General features: G+C 38.9%; 1 long non-coding RNA gene across 1 annotated transcript in view; it reads right to left on the bottom strand.

Annotated features, from left to right (window-relative positions):
* LOC105737652 overlaps window positions 1–13,852 on the bottom strand; it is a 90,110-nt gene that overhangs the window by 58,326 nt on the left and 17,932 nt on the right. Inside the window, exon 4 of the long non-coding RNA XR_004026249.1 lies at window positions 4,129–4,251. This is a non-coding gene — a long non-coding RNA (uncharacterized LOC105737652). The remainder of the gene's footprint in view (window positions 1–4,128; window positions 4,252–13,852) is intronic.

The following is a 13,852-nucleotide window of genomic DNA, read 5'->3' as shown; positions in this document are numbered from 1 at the left end:
ACAGAAATGCGCATTGCTGACATAACCTCGAAGTTTCCACAATCACTAGCTTCTGGTATTATTTGAGAGTAGATTTAGACCACTTATTGCTGGTGTTGTTTTCACTTACAGGTAACCCTCAAAAGATTAGCAGCCCTTCTTTACTGCTGTTAATTTTGTCATTGACCAAACTCACAACAAAAGATGCAACCATCAACTCCTAACTTAAAAGAGTGAACAACAAAGTCTGCATATGAAAGCATGGTCTTCAGAATTTCATGCTCAGCCAGTTATTTAGGCTGCAAGACCTACCTTATCTCAGAAGGTAGAGGCTTGGATTTCACACTGCTTACAGGTCAGCAAATCATGCGTAGTTAGCTCTGTTTTATTTAAACGAGTCTGGTTACAAACTACTGTACAGTACTTCTGCACAAAGTTGTACTACGTCTCTATTTTCCCTAACTCACTTAAGGAAAGAGCAATCACTTTCAAGCTTTCACCCAAATCATTCTTTTAAGCTATTCTTAACACCCTGAGCTTTTCTCTTGAGGTTTCTTTTCCTTATCCCTAGAAATAACCTTTCATCATTGGCTTTTGAAAGTGTTCAGTCTACATAATTTCCCAAGTTGGGTCTTTCAGTTTTGGACCTGTTTACCTTATTAAGCACTTTAATTTTTCGTTGTTAGATCCTTAACTTTTTATCTGGTGAATTTCCTTTTCGAACACGTCTTGCCTCTACTCTCCTATGCTTTCTTTTTACTACACACGTAACAATTTTCCACTTCTTTCCCAATACCAGCCACTTGGGTTCCAAATTTTCTTATTTGCCTCTTGTTCATTTCTCTATTTAAAAAAAAATCTGTGTTATCTCAAATTAGTGTTCTAAGTCCAAGATTTACATTGAAAGGTCATAAATAACTCTTATCTACAACCTCTGCCAGACTCTTCCTCTCTTTAGAGTTCAGTTTCCTCATCTATAAAATGAGGCAGTTGGAAGACATCTCTAAGGTCTGCTTCAGCATAAACAGTGCGACTCTGACAATAAGAGGATTTGTCATATTTGGTACACCTCAATTGATTAGGGGTTATTTACTGCTGTATAGTCTATCCATGTTTGCATGGCCATTGGCACATTCGATATAAAACTGCATCCTGCAAAAGGAGCAGCAGCCAGTTCTAGCATCACAGCTGTATTTGTCTTAGCACAATGTGAGGCCTGATTGGGAGAAGAGAAAGCAGGAAAAGCACAAGAAGCTGCCAAAAGGTGAACTGAAATAGGATAGTCACAGGCAAAGATACAAGTTGAAATGTCTTCATGACACCCCAGAAGATTATAACTAAAAGGAACTAGGCCAGTGTCAGGACTTCTGGGCGAGAATTAACAGAAAGGAGAAAAAGAATTAGAACTCTGCTATCAGAAAAGAAAAGCTTATTTTTTTCTTTAGAAATATATTTTCTCAGATTATGAGTTTAGAGGTCAATGAAACAGAGGAACAAACAATGCAAGATCTACCAACAGATGCAGAGGCAAGTTTAAGTGGGGAATGGAGAAGGGAACATGAGCCCCAAATCCTTAGTCTTTTTGTCATCCCCGAATAAAAATCACCCAATCACCCAAAGTATAATTTCTGAATGCAATGAGCAGAAATAGATGAACTTTATTTTTAGCTCTATGTTTCTTGGATTGTGAGTTGGCTAAGATATTTGTTAGTCTACCTCTCATTTACTAGATTACTGATCACATGATACGACTATTATGTCATTCAGGTAGTACAAGAAATACAACTATGCTCCCTTCATTCTGTTTGGTAGACAGCACATCAAGGGGCAGGAAACAGTCTATTTCAGAAAAGCAATTATTTCTGAACAAGGAGGATTCTTGCAAAGAATTTTCTTTTTCTTTTTCTTTTCTTTCTTTCCTTTTTTTTTTTTTTTTTTGAGACAGAGTTTTGCTCTTGTTGCCCAGGATAAAGTGCAATGGCACAGGTTTGGCTCACTGCAACCTCCGCCTCCCCGGTTCAAGCAACTCTCCTGCCCCAGCCTCCCAAGGAGCTGGGATTACAGGCACCCACCACCATGCCTGGCTAATTTTTGTATTTTTAGTAGAGATGGGGTTTCACCATGTTGGCCAGGCTGGTCTCAAACTCCTGACCTCAGGTAATCCTCCCACTTTGGCCCCCCAAAGTGCTGGGATTACAGGTGTGAGCCACTGTGCCTGGCCAGACTTTCTATTTCCTGAAAATAAAGTTGATAAGCTTTCTATCTTCTAGAAGTTTGTTTTATTGAAAAGATTTTTTTTAGTTTTTCAAATAAATAACTTTTTTTTTTTTTTTTTTAGTTTAGAGGTATATGTGCTACAAGTCCTTCTGGGAAATGAGTGACTGAACTGAAACAAATTTAAAGTTAAAATGTTTTTGTGGCTGGGCGCGGTGGCTCACGCTTGTAATCCCAGCACTTTGGGAGGCCGAGGCGGGCGGATCACGAGGTCAGGAGATCGAGACCACGGTGAAACCCCGTCTCTACTAAAAATACAAAAAATTAGCCGTGCGTGGTGGTGGGCGCCTGTAGTCCCAGCTACTCGGAGAGGCTGAGGCAGGAGAATGGCGTGAACCCGGGAGGTGGAGCTTGCAGTGAGCCGAGATTGCGCCACTGCACTCCAGCCTGGGCGATAGAGCAAGACTCCGTCTCAAAAAAAAAAAAAAAAAAAAGTTTTTATATGCAAGTCAGGTAGCTGTTATTCCTATATCCATTTTGCAGATGAGTATTTGGAGGTTCAGCGTGGTTAAGGTGAAGCTGATCACATGAAAAAAGAAGTGAAGCTGGGATTTAAACCCAGACCTCCTGATTTTAAGTGCTATGGTCCTCATACTACGCTCCTAAAGGCTTTCCCCTAGACTGTGAGAAGGGTGAATTGCTTACATATTCTTAATTTGCATGTACTTAATAAATTAATCATGTGAATGTAACAGACATAATGAGCATCTTAACAGAATCACTGAATGACCACCTGTGGCTTCCCTGACATCTCCCCTCCCAACCCATAGGTCACATTGTGAAACCAGGACAGCTTGCTTTCTTTCTTTAGCAGTTTCGTCTTTAGGCTTTGTATGGCCAATGGTGCCATATACACCAGAGCTTCCTGGCAGAAAAGGGACCCATTCACCGATTCCTTGAATGAATCTTTCACTATATATTAAATGAGTCATCACACCATGCAGGTGACTGTGTGAGATACAATCGGCACTAAGAACATAACTGAGGCATCATAGAATGTTTGTGGTAATGGATATAGCAGCCTAGTCTCCTTTGCTTTGCATAATTGGAAAAAGTTTCAGATGATTGAAGTTTGGAGGAAATTAAGAAAAGAAATCTCAGTTTAAATAACCAAAAAGTCCTGTATGAAAAGAAGTGGTGCTGATTCTCATTTGGCTCTAAAATACAGTCAAACTCCTAAGCACATGTTTTCAAGTTTCAAAGTTGAGTAAATGCTGCAAACGTGAAAGACATTAATGGTACTCTGTCTCTCTCTCCCCAGTGGAGTAAATTAACTCAAGATTGCTTCTATTAGCCTTTCCTTTTCTCATCCCCCCATCTGCCTGGAGGAAAATGCTTGCTGATGGCACTTCCTGGCACAAGAGCAATTGTGATATTTTCAGTGGGCTTTGCCTTTTGGTGCTCCCTGAGCTCGGTGACCCACCCGTGCTGGCCACAGCTGCATTAACCAGGTCCCGCCCGCACAGGAGAAATTCCTTTCATTCATCAACAGATAAGGAGTTTTGACAAGACTCTCTGGGGAGCAAAAGGGAGAAAATACACACACACTCACACACACACACAAACACACACAGACAGACACACACACACACACACACACACACACACACAAGATTGCCCTGTAATACTGAGAAACACAAAGTAAAGGGACCAAAAAAAGACTGAAGGAAGCTTTAAGGTGGCCAGGGCAGACAGGGAGTCTGCTATCAGAATTAAACGCGATGCAGTCCAGAGCCCTGCTCTCTGTTTCTACCTGCTTCTTCTCAATGTCACTGTCGGCCAAGAGTTTGATAATAAACAGATCCCCAGAAGTATTCCAGTAACTCCTCAGGACCACCAGGGCAAAAACAAAAACATTCAGGGCTTGACACTTACCAGGGCAACTTGCCAAGCTTATCACATGTGAAAAGAGCTGCTCAGAGAGAATAATCTTGCTCGTGTTCACAAGGTGGGGTGTTAAGTCTCGGAGAACCCAGGGCATTTTCCATCCAGAGCAGCCTAGAAGGGTTGGAAATAGCACTTTTCTATGAACTGCCAGAAAGGGTAATTATACATTTTATGTAAGGAAAGGCTGAAGGAGAACTTGAAAGGTCATTTGAGGGAGAATGTGGAGAATTAGTCGACCTTCTAGCCTTCAAGTCTGAATAGACTGGAATGACTCTACCTTACAAGAATATCCCATACATTCTTTATGTAAATCTTTTCTGCAAACCTGGCCTGGAGGAAATTCTGACACCCAACCTAACACTTGCAGGATGTATTTCTTTCTTTTTCTGCAAGCTTCATTGAAGATAATAATAGCACACATTCCTAACATCCCTGAGTGCTTACTGTGTGCAGACACGGTCCTAAGCCTCTTACCTGTATCTTTTTTGTGTGATCCTCATAAACGCCCTATGAGGTAGATATTATTACTATCCTCATTTTCTGGATGAGAAAACCGAGGTGCAAAGAACATGCCTGAGGTCGTACAGCTAATAGGTGAAATAGCAGGGATCTAATTCTGCTTCTCATTGAATTCTCATGCTTTTAAATAGCTATTCACAGGGATACTCCCCCATTTCTCATTTCAAGTTTCTTTGTCGGCTAAATAACCTTCTTCCCTCTAAGCCTTTCTCCTCCTGTGACTTCAATCTGATATCTCTTCTTTAGGCTTCTGATCTCCCTAATAAAATTTTTCCCCAATATTTTGTGAAACTTCTAATGTGTTGTTTTAGGTTTAAATATAGGTCAGCTTGTATATGTTATATGTATATGCCCTATATCACATTGTTATATGTTTTTTCAGCTGGAGTATCACCTATCTGATCTGCATGCCTTATAACTCCATATAAGTGCTATAAAGTTTCCAGTTTCTGGTCTATTAAGATAAACTCTTATATCTCAAATTGGAACCTCGGCCTTCAGATATGGCTTTTCATGTTAGCAGCTATATCCATGCATTCCATCCCTTATGCAAATTTGTCACGAAGCTTTACGAGGTTTGGTGCTTCTGATGTTGCCACTTTCCTCAGCTGCAGGCAGTCATCTCGCTTTGTTAAGATGGTGGCAAAGCAGTGAAGTCTCTGTGACTCACCCGAATGGCAACCAGTTCCATTTTTCCTCTAAACTCAGGAGGCATCTGGTATATGACCTGATTCCTCACACCTTAATCATGAAGATAGTGCTGATCACAGTAGCACACACGCATAGTCCCAGCCACTGAGGAGACTGAGGGGGGAGAATCCCTTGAGGCCAGGAATTTGAGGCTGTAGTGCGCTATGAGCCTGTGAATAGCCACTGCACTCCAACCTGGGCAACATAACTAGACTATTCTCTTAAAAAAGAGAAAAAAAGAAGATGGTAAGTTGGGCTTTTTTATCAAACAAAACTTGTATTCACTGGGCTAACAAATACATAGAGTGTCTACTACTAGCCAGACATGTTGTAAGTGCTAGCTCTAAGTCAGTTAAGAAAACAGATAATAAATCTCTGTCTCTTGAATATGATTCTCTGGTGAGGGGTTATAGATACACGATATATTAATTATGTCAGAGAACTTGGCAAATGAGAAATAGGAAGTTCATTCAGCTAAATTAATTCAACAACTCTTTGTTAAATCCCAAATATGTATCATACAGTGTTTATCAGTTGGAGTTAAAGCAGGAACCAGAAAGATATGATTCCAGCCATCATGTTACTTACCTTATCATGCCCATCATTTAACTGTTTGTTCTCACATGCATTTCTTGCCATTCTCCTGCTCCTTTGAAGGTGGAAGAGAAGAGGAAGGTAATCTTTACAGAGTACATTTCCTAGATCCCCCTGCCAAATGGCGCTTGATCAGTTCTTCAAGAGCAGCAGGCACTAACCAAAGTCTGGGGAAACACAAGAAAGGAGTGACCTTGCCTCTTCCTTTCTCTGTCTCAGGTGCTGGCTGCCTTTCCTCTAAACTCTAGCTCCTGCTAGCCTGGCTGTTACCCTGATTGCGCCTCCTCCTTTCTAGGCTCTTGTGCCTCCAGCCCTTGGGATAGCAGTGGCTTTTGTTCTGTGTTGCCTACAATCTCTGTTTAACTTCTCAGCCTTCATGATCCATGTGGCCAAATCCTTGAATTAAATTCTCTTTTCGAAAGACCTAAACTGGTTTTGGTTTTTCTCATGGGCCCCTAAGTGGGGAAGTAAGTTTTAAATGAGATATTACAAATGTGATTAGCAAAACAAAAGTAGCAGTGAGGTACTATAGATTGTATAAGAAGAGCCCTAGTTTGCTGGGGCTGCCAAAGCAAACTGTAAGAATCTTGGTGACTTATCCAACAGAAACTTATTTTCTCAGAGTTGTGGGGGCAGGAAGTTTAAGATAAGGTGTCTGCAGGTTTGTTTCTTCTGAGGCCTCTCTCCTCGGCCACCTCTTCCCTGTTGTCTTTACCCTGATCATGTCTCAGTGCTTGCGTATCACTTTGTCTCTTCTTAGAAAGAGACTCGTCAGATTGGATTGGGACTCACCCAGATAGCTTCACTTTACCTTAATCACATCTTTAAAGGTCCTCTTTTTAAATACAGTCACGTTCTGAAGTGTTGGGACTTCAGGCTCCAACATATGAATTTTAGAGGGTACTCAATTCAATCCATAACACTGACCTAGTTGAAAGGTCAGGTAGGCTCAGCTAAGAAAGGCATCAACAAATAGAGTAGCAGGGAAGACATTGGTGGCCATATATGCGTTTGCTTTTCACATATTTGACATATGTTATAAATGCAACATGCTAGCCACTGGATATACAGACATGGATAAGATGTTCTCCTCTATGATTGACACTGGGCAGGAGAAATGGACAAGGGGTGGAATAATTAAAATATAATGTAGTTCATCTCAGGATTGGTTAAGTATCAGAAGTAGCTGGAGAATGGAGAACAGGGGCATCTCAGCCTATTAAGAAGGTCAAGAATGGCCTCCTCTGAGTAGATGTCATCCAAAGTGAATCTTCAAAATTAAAGTGTTGGGCAAGTGAAAAAAATCTGAGAGTGGGAAGAAAATTCCCAGTAGATGCAAGAGCATGTTTTCTAGATGTTAGACTTGTAAGTAAGAGAAAGATAGCACAGCATATTCATCCTTCATGAACTGAGAGGACAGCTTCTTTTTTGGAGTGTGTGTGTGTGTGTGTGTGTGTGTGTGTGTGTATGTGTGTGTGTATGTGTGAGAACTGAATAATACTTCTCTGTATTCATTGATGCAGTGTTCTTCATAGCACTTTTAAAATATTGGGAGTAGGACTCTAAATATCTTGGAGCTAATGCTTTGCTTCTTGTTTATTTTGGATTGTTTCCATCTATGAGAGAACGTCATGTCATTTTTCCTTGATGATCATGTGTCTAACTTCGGTGTGACCACCTCTCCTTTGGCATCGGTGATCCTCGGGGCCTCGGACAGTGCTACTCCCAAGAAGTTGCTGAGAATGTTCATTAGAACAATAGGAAAGGCTTTTAAAACTCTGCTTTGTAACTTTTCGCATCTGTATTCTCAATAAGGATGTGTCTTTTTTTAGCCATATCACTGTGGTTAATTAAGTATTACACAGTGGAGGGCCCACATCATTGGCCCAACCCAATGTTAAAAATAATACTAAAATGTAAAGTTTTCATCTTGTTGCTCTTTTTCAGCTATTTCCGTAGATCTCTTTCTTCTCTGACTGGTATCATTCACAAACATTCAAAATGACTCGATTGTAGATTTCTGGCTTGAAGAATAAGCAATTCGTCCAATGACATTATTTAAGAAGGATAGTAATTTAAGAATAATGTTTATAATACTCATAAACAATCTATACACATTTGAAGATTTTTCACTTTATCATCTATATCATAGATAAAATATTTAGAGTTCCCCCAAAAGAATCATTAAAATCCTTAGATGGGTTTTTTTTTTTTTTCTGGGAAAACAGTGGTTTAGTAATTCTAAAGAGGTTTCATCTTATATTATCCATGTTCAAGCAAAAGGGCATTTGAGCATTTATTTAATTAGTGTCTGTAGCAGATTTAGGAGTAGATGCCTTTTCTTCTCATTAGGACCAAATTGCATGCTATTGACAAGGGTTAAAAAAAATACCACATACATTTTTCCAGCAATTAAGATTGAGAACATTTGATTGGGGGCTTTCTGGGGTTTTAGATTGCCTTGCATTTCCACCTCTGAGGAGGAAATAGATTCCAAGTTATAGCAAGACAGCACTGAGTTAGATGTAAAGAAGAACTTTGTGTCTCAGACTGATTAAACACTGGAGCAAATTAGCAGGGAAGCTTATGGAATCGCCATCTGTGGAGATACTTCAAAAATAGAATTGACAATTTTTTTCTTTGGATGATTTAGGAAATGCCCCTACTGGCAAGGAGATGGACCAAATGGGCTCTTGAAATCCTTTTTGGTTCTCTGCTCCTAAGAGTCTTCCTATACAGTTCTTGGAAGTATTTATTTCCTAAGTAGAATATAGAACAGAATGCCTTTAGTAAAGGTAGGCTGTGCGTGTGCGTGTGTGTGTGTGTGTGTGTGTGTGTACGTCTTTAGGTAGAAGGATGAGAAGGGAACATTGTGTGATTTAAAAAGCAAAATTATCATTTGCTAACCAGTCATGTTTACCTATGTAAATACATAGGACTTTCTTAGACTTTCTAGCCTCTTGCTGCTTTTCTGACTGCTCACTCTCTGTCCATTCTCTGCCCACACATCAAGTGTCGGCCTCATCCTGTGTCCTACTCTCTACTCTCTTTCTCTTTCACACTTGTCTCCCCCAAGACAGCTTTATGTTCTCCTGAGGTTTCTGTCCTTGGGTAACTTGAAAAATCTGCTTCCACAGCCACGATGTTTCTCTGGGTGCCAAAACTGCATTCCAACTACCTGGCAAATATGTCCACCCGAAAAGACCTTTCAGCAGATTCAACTCAACTTGCCGCAAACTGAAGAGGCAGGAGAAGAGAAAAGGGTCTCCACTCTGCCCTTCTACGGTTCCTCTTGTAGCCTTTTCCACCCCACCTACCATCCCAGCAGTTCTTCCTACACTCACCCACTGGGCCCTTATTAGCTCTTTAGCCTCATCTGGTACAGCCAACCTCTCCCCAACCCCCATGCCCCACACATGGCCAAAGAGTCACAGAAACTTGTGCCCAACCCTCTCCTCTGCCAGCACAACATTCTCAGGGCTTCTAGCTCTGGGAGCTCACTCACCCCTCCCAAGCTACCTATCCTCTTTGCCTACAATATTTCTTCTGCCTTGATTAATCTTCCCACTCTGACTGTAAAATTATCTCTCTACAAGGCGTCTCATGTTTACAGTCTCAGTTCATCTTCTTAGGAAATCTTACTGAACCTTCCTTCATGTGCATCAATTGTCCTCTGCCCAAGAGCCTGCAGCCCATTCTTCACATGACCTTGGAAAAGGCACATAGCCTGAGGATTGGATCACTCCATATCTGGGGCTATATTGTGTACATCACGTCCCAGCTATGAGACCCTGATGGGTGACTTAACCTCTTAGTGTCTATTTCTCCAGCTATAAAATAGGAATAAATTTAATGCTATCCCAAAGGAGTGAGGACAAAAGCACTCACCCAGATACTGGGAAGAATAAAGAGGTAAATGTTCCCTTCAGTCAAAGAGGTTTAGGTCAAGTAACTAATAATATACACAATCTCAGTAACTGTAATAAGCTATGAGTGTAACATCATCATCACAGTCATCACCATCATCATCATCATCATCATCATCATCATCCCAACTAACTTTACTTCAGTTCTTGCCATCCTGCCCAGCATTATTCTAAAGTGAATGAATAATTCAGGACATATATACTGGTAGACATGTAGTGAAAACTTTTAGAACAATTAGCCGAAGCTAGGTCATTTAGATTGGTTGATCTTTCTTCCTGCTATAGCAGAGCAATTCCCTGTAGCATAGTCTTAAGTGTTTATTAGTCTATTTTTAAATCATTGAGACTACTTGGTTCCTACCACAACCCATGAAAGATTGTCCTACAATATACCAGACAGAAGTTCCAGGAAATTTCTTTTTATGGGTTATACTTTTCCTCTAATCATTTCAACAAACCTCATGTCCCATAACTTCATTATAAAGAAGTAATGTCAATGTTTAATTATTATGCTCAGTGTTTATAGTTATCTCATTGCTTCTAAGTTGTTTGTTCCCCTAAGGTACTATACCATATGCATTCATTCCTTTATTCCTGTAAGATATTAGTCATAAGTAGCCAAACTTTAGTTATCATCGAATCTGTCTGTGCCTTCATATTGCCTTTTATTTATTCAAAGTTATCTGGCAAACTCTCAAAAATGTAAATGTCACTTCATCTGGAGTAATGATTGTGATAATAAAAATGATAAAACCAATAGTAAGTAAAAGAAAAATATAAAAATAATGATACCTTCCATCAGTTTACTACCTTATAGTGTACAAAACACTCTCTACATCAATTATTGTGAAATTTCATCTTATATGGAGATTGGGCTCTCAAACCAATATGTAAGATGAAGATTGCCTACAGTTAAAATTACCCTTAAAAATTCCTTAGGAAGTGCCACATGCAATATCAACATACCATTTCTCAGTAAATCCAAAGACTTCTTTTTTCTTCTGCTATTGGAACAGATCACTGTTTCTTTGGTTAAGCTCCAGCTAAAGCAGTTGGCTTGCGTTTAGGGACCATGTTGCATGAAAAATAAGTATCTTTAAACACTAGAATCACACTCCTGCACCATCAGGTGCTCACATTCTGAGAAGCAGCCACAGGGAGACAGAAGCACAACCAGAAACAGCCTTCCATGTCACTCTCACCCACGGGCATGTGCTCAGGTCCCAGAGGGCTGTGTGGAATGGCCCACGCCCCTGCACATTGCCCTCTCCATCTCGGTTTGTCTTTCTCTCTGCCTCTGATTTTCCTTATCCTTTTATGAGGTATGAGGGAATAGGCATATAGCTGAATACATTTAAGTCAAAAAATCTCATTATATACAATTGTTGTATCCCATTTGAGTATCTTAACAAGCTGAAGAGGTAGCTAGAAATTATTAAGCCATTTCACAAGTGAAAATATACTGAAGCTTAGTAGGATTGCAAGATTGTACAAATAAAAATGCAAGATATCAAGTTAAATTTTAGTATCAGATAAGCAATGAATACTTTTATAGGATAAGTATGTCCTATGCAATACTTGGGACATACTTGTACTAAAACCGTTTTTTGTTTAACTGAAATTCAACTTTAACTGGGCACTGTATTTTATCTGAAACACTTACTTGGCTTTATGTTTTCTAGCTTCCACACTCCTTATATTAGATAACAATGCTCTCATATTTTGAATGTATTAATTCCATATTTTATTTACATTTGAACAAATTACTTTTCTACATTATGTTTATGTTTGAAATGACTTTAAATTTGTTCTACTAATTACTTAGTTCAAAAAACAAACACTATATAAAACATATTTTCTTATTCAGATAGTCCATTAATTAAAAATCAGTCAATTCTTGATGAGAAATTAAGCATCTCTTTGTTTTATACTTTTAAAGATGAAATACCCCATGATTTTGATTTTAGAAAATGGTGTGAAACCCAGAGAAAAGTTGTAAATATAGTGAAGGTCTTTGCTATTCAGATGGAATGGAAAATGTTTAAGCCAAAAAAAAAAAGAATGGTCACATTCACAAATATACTGGGCTTGTACTCATGATGACATCATTAATAGCCAATTAGAAAGTTCTCTTGGTATTCAGCCTTCTGACTCCGTTTCACAGTAATTGGTATTGATAGCATTTTATTGCTGCTATATACTTTGCTAGCACCAAGACCAATATATTCTGATCCAGAAAAATGTGATGCTTTAACAAGACAAGCACAATGTTATGTTATTTTTACTATGCCATGTTACCTGGCAGGCAATTACGGCTCTGGACTTTAACATTGTTTTCCAAAAATAACAATCATCTAATGTTTAGTTTGGCTAAAACAGAGATTGTGACTGGCCACCTGTTAGAAGAAAAATAAGACAAATAAGAAAAATCTTTCCTGTAGATGAAAGATCCGAGGTAAATTATGAAAAGTTTTCAAGAAAGGGGGTAGTGTATTCTATTGGCTACTCTAAAAAAATGTTAAGAAGTGAGGAAAATTAGATAATAGACAAAAGTCTGAGTATTGCAATTCTTGATTATTCTTAAAACACCCCCAAAATGCTACTAAGGATGAAAGGCTCAGACATTTATGACATTTAAATTGGAATAGCGCTGTAACTCTTAAACTGGTTGTCAGATTCCTTGCAGAGGATTAAGGAAGGATCTCAAGAAGTTCATGTGGCCAGGACAGCTGACTTTAAAGCCACTATTTAACCAAGAAGCAAATGAAGTGGAGCCCAGTGTTTGTGAGGTTGTGCCCTGACGCACACATGACTGGAATAATTCTTGGCTCTGCCACCTACTATGTTTTTGGGAAAGTTTTCCCCTCTCAGTTTCCTCATCTGTAAAATAGTAATAAAAATATTCTTAGTGTGGTTTCAAAGGAATTAATCGAGAAATTAGTGAGAGTAAAAAAGTAAAGTGCTTATCATATAATAAATATCGAATAAATGAAGCTATTATTATAAATGATAAGCTATTTGAATAAGGAGAGTAAGAATTTTTTGTTTGTCAACTCTTTTATTCAACGAACATTTAGTGAGTGTTGTTTGACACTGTTTTCAGTGCTGGAGAATCAGAATTTAACCCCAGCCTGATATTCTCTATCTGGCACCTTTCCAAGTTCTTTCAGCCCAATTTTCTACTCCAATAACAAGAGGGAGAAAAATGTATAGCTTACAAAGTGAGTAAGTGACAGTATGGAATGATATTTCTTGTGCCTTGAAACTATATGTCTTATTATATCTTGTTTTAAAACATACAACGTCTATGTGAGGTATCATATTGCCTTATTATAGATGAGGAAACTGAGGCACATGGAATTTTAATAGCATATCTAAGTCAGCAAATTGCAGAGCTGGGGTTTGTACCTAAGTTTGCATGACCAGGAGCTATGCTCTCTTAACCACTTTAGTCAGGAGAAAATGTCTGAGAGCCCCTAAATAGATGATTCACCATCCTGATATGTGAGAAAAATGGAAAGCCCAAACCTTTCTTCATTTCTGTGGTCACTAAAATGATCTTATCTTGCATTCAGCATGAAAACTGAAAGCTAATTCAAAGTGCCATGGTATCAGTTCCCTAGTTCTCATCCATGAATATGCATTCATTAACATTTATGTAACTAGTCCCTCTTAATGTTGATGTGATCAAAATAAAAGGGTTAATCAACTAAGCCACCCTTGCTAAAAATAATCTTTGCAAAAACCACACGTGGTAATTCTAATGAGCTATTTTACAGTAAATGTACTTACAAAGACCATGAAGGAAACAAAGAAACAGAGTTCTCGAAGTCAAATTAAAAATCATTTTAGAAAAACCAGTCTGGGTCCATCTAAAATACATTTTAATCCCACACTATTTTTTCACAAAAGATGCAGGGCAATTTGTGTGTGGATACCCACTCTTTTTTTCCCTCCTTTTCTTAAGCCTGTCACCCAGGCTG

Source organism: Nomascus leucogenys, chromosome 16, assembly GCF_006542625.1.
Source record: "Nomascus leucogenys isolate Asia chromosome 16, Asia_NLE_v1, whole genome shotgun sequence".
NCBI classification, from domain to species: Eukaryota; Metazoa; Chordata; class Mammalia; order Primates; family Hylobatidae; genus Nomascus; species Nomascus leucogenys.
The sequence above is the reverse complement of the archived record's forward strand: the minus strand, read 5'-3'. Positions and strand labels throughout refer to the sequence as shown.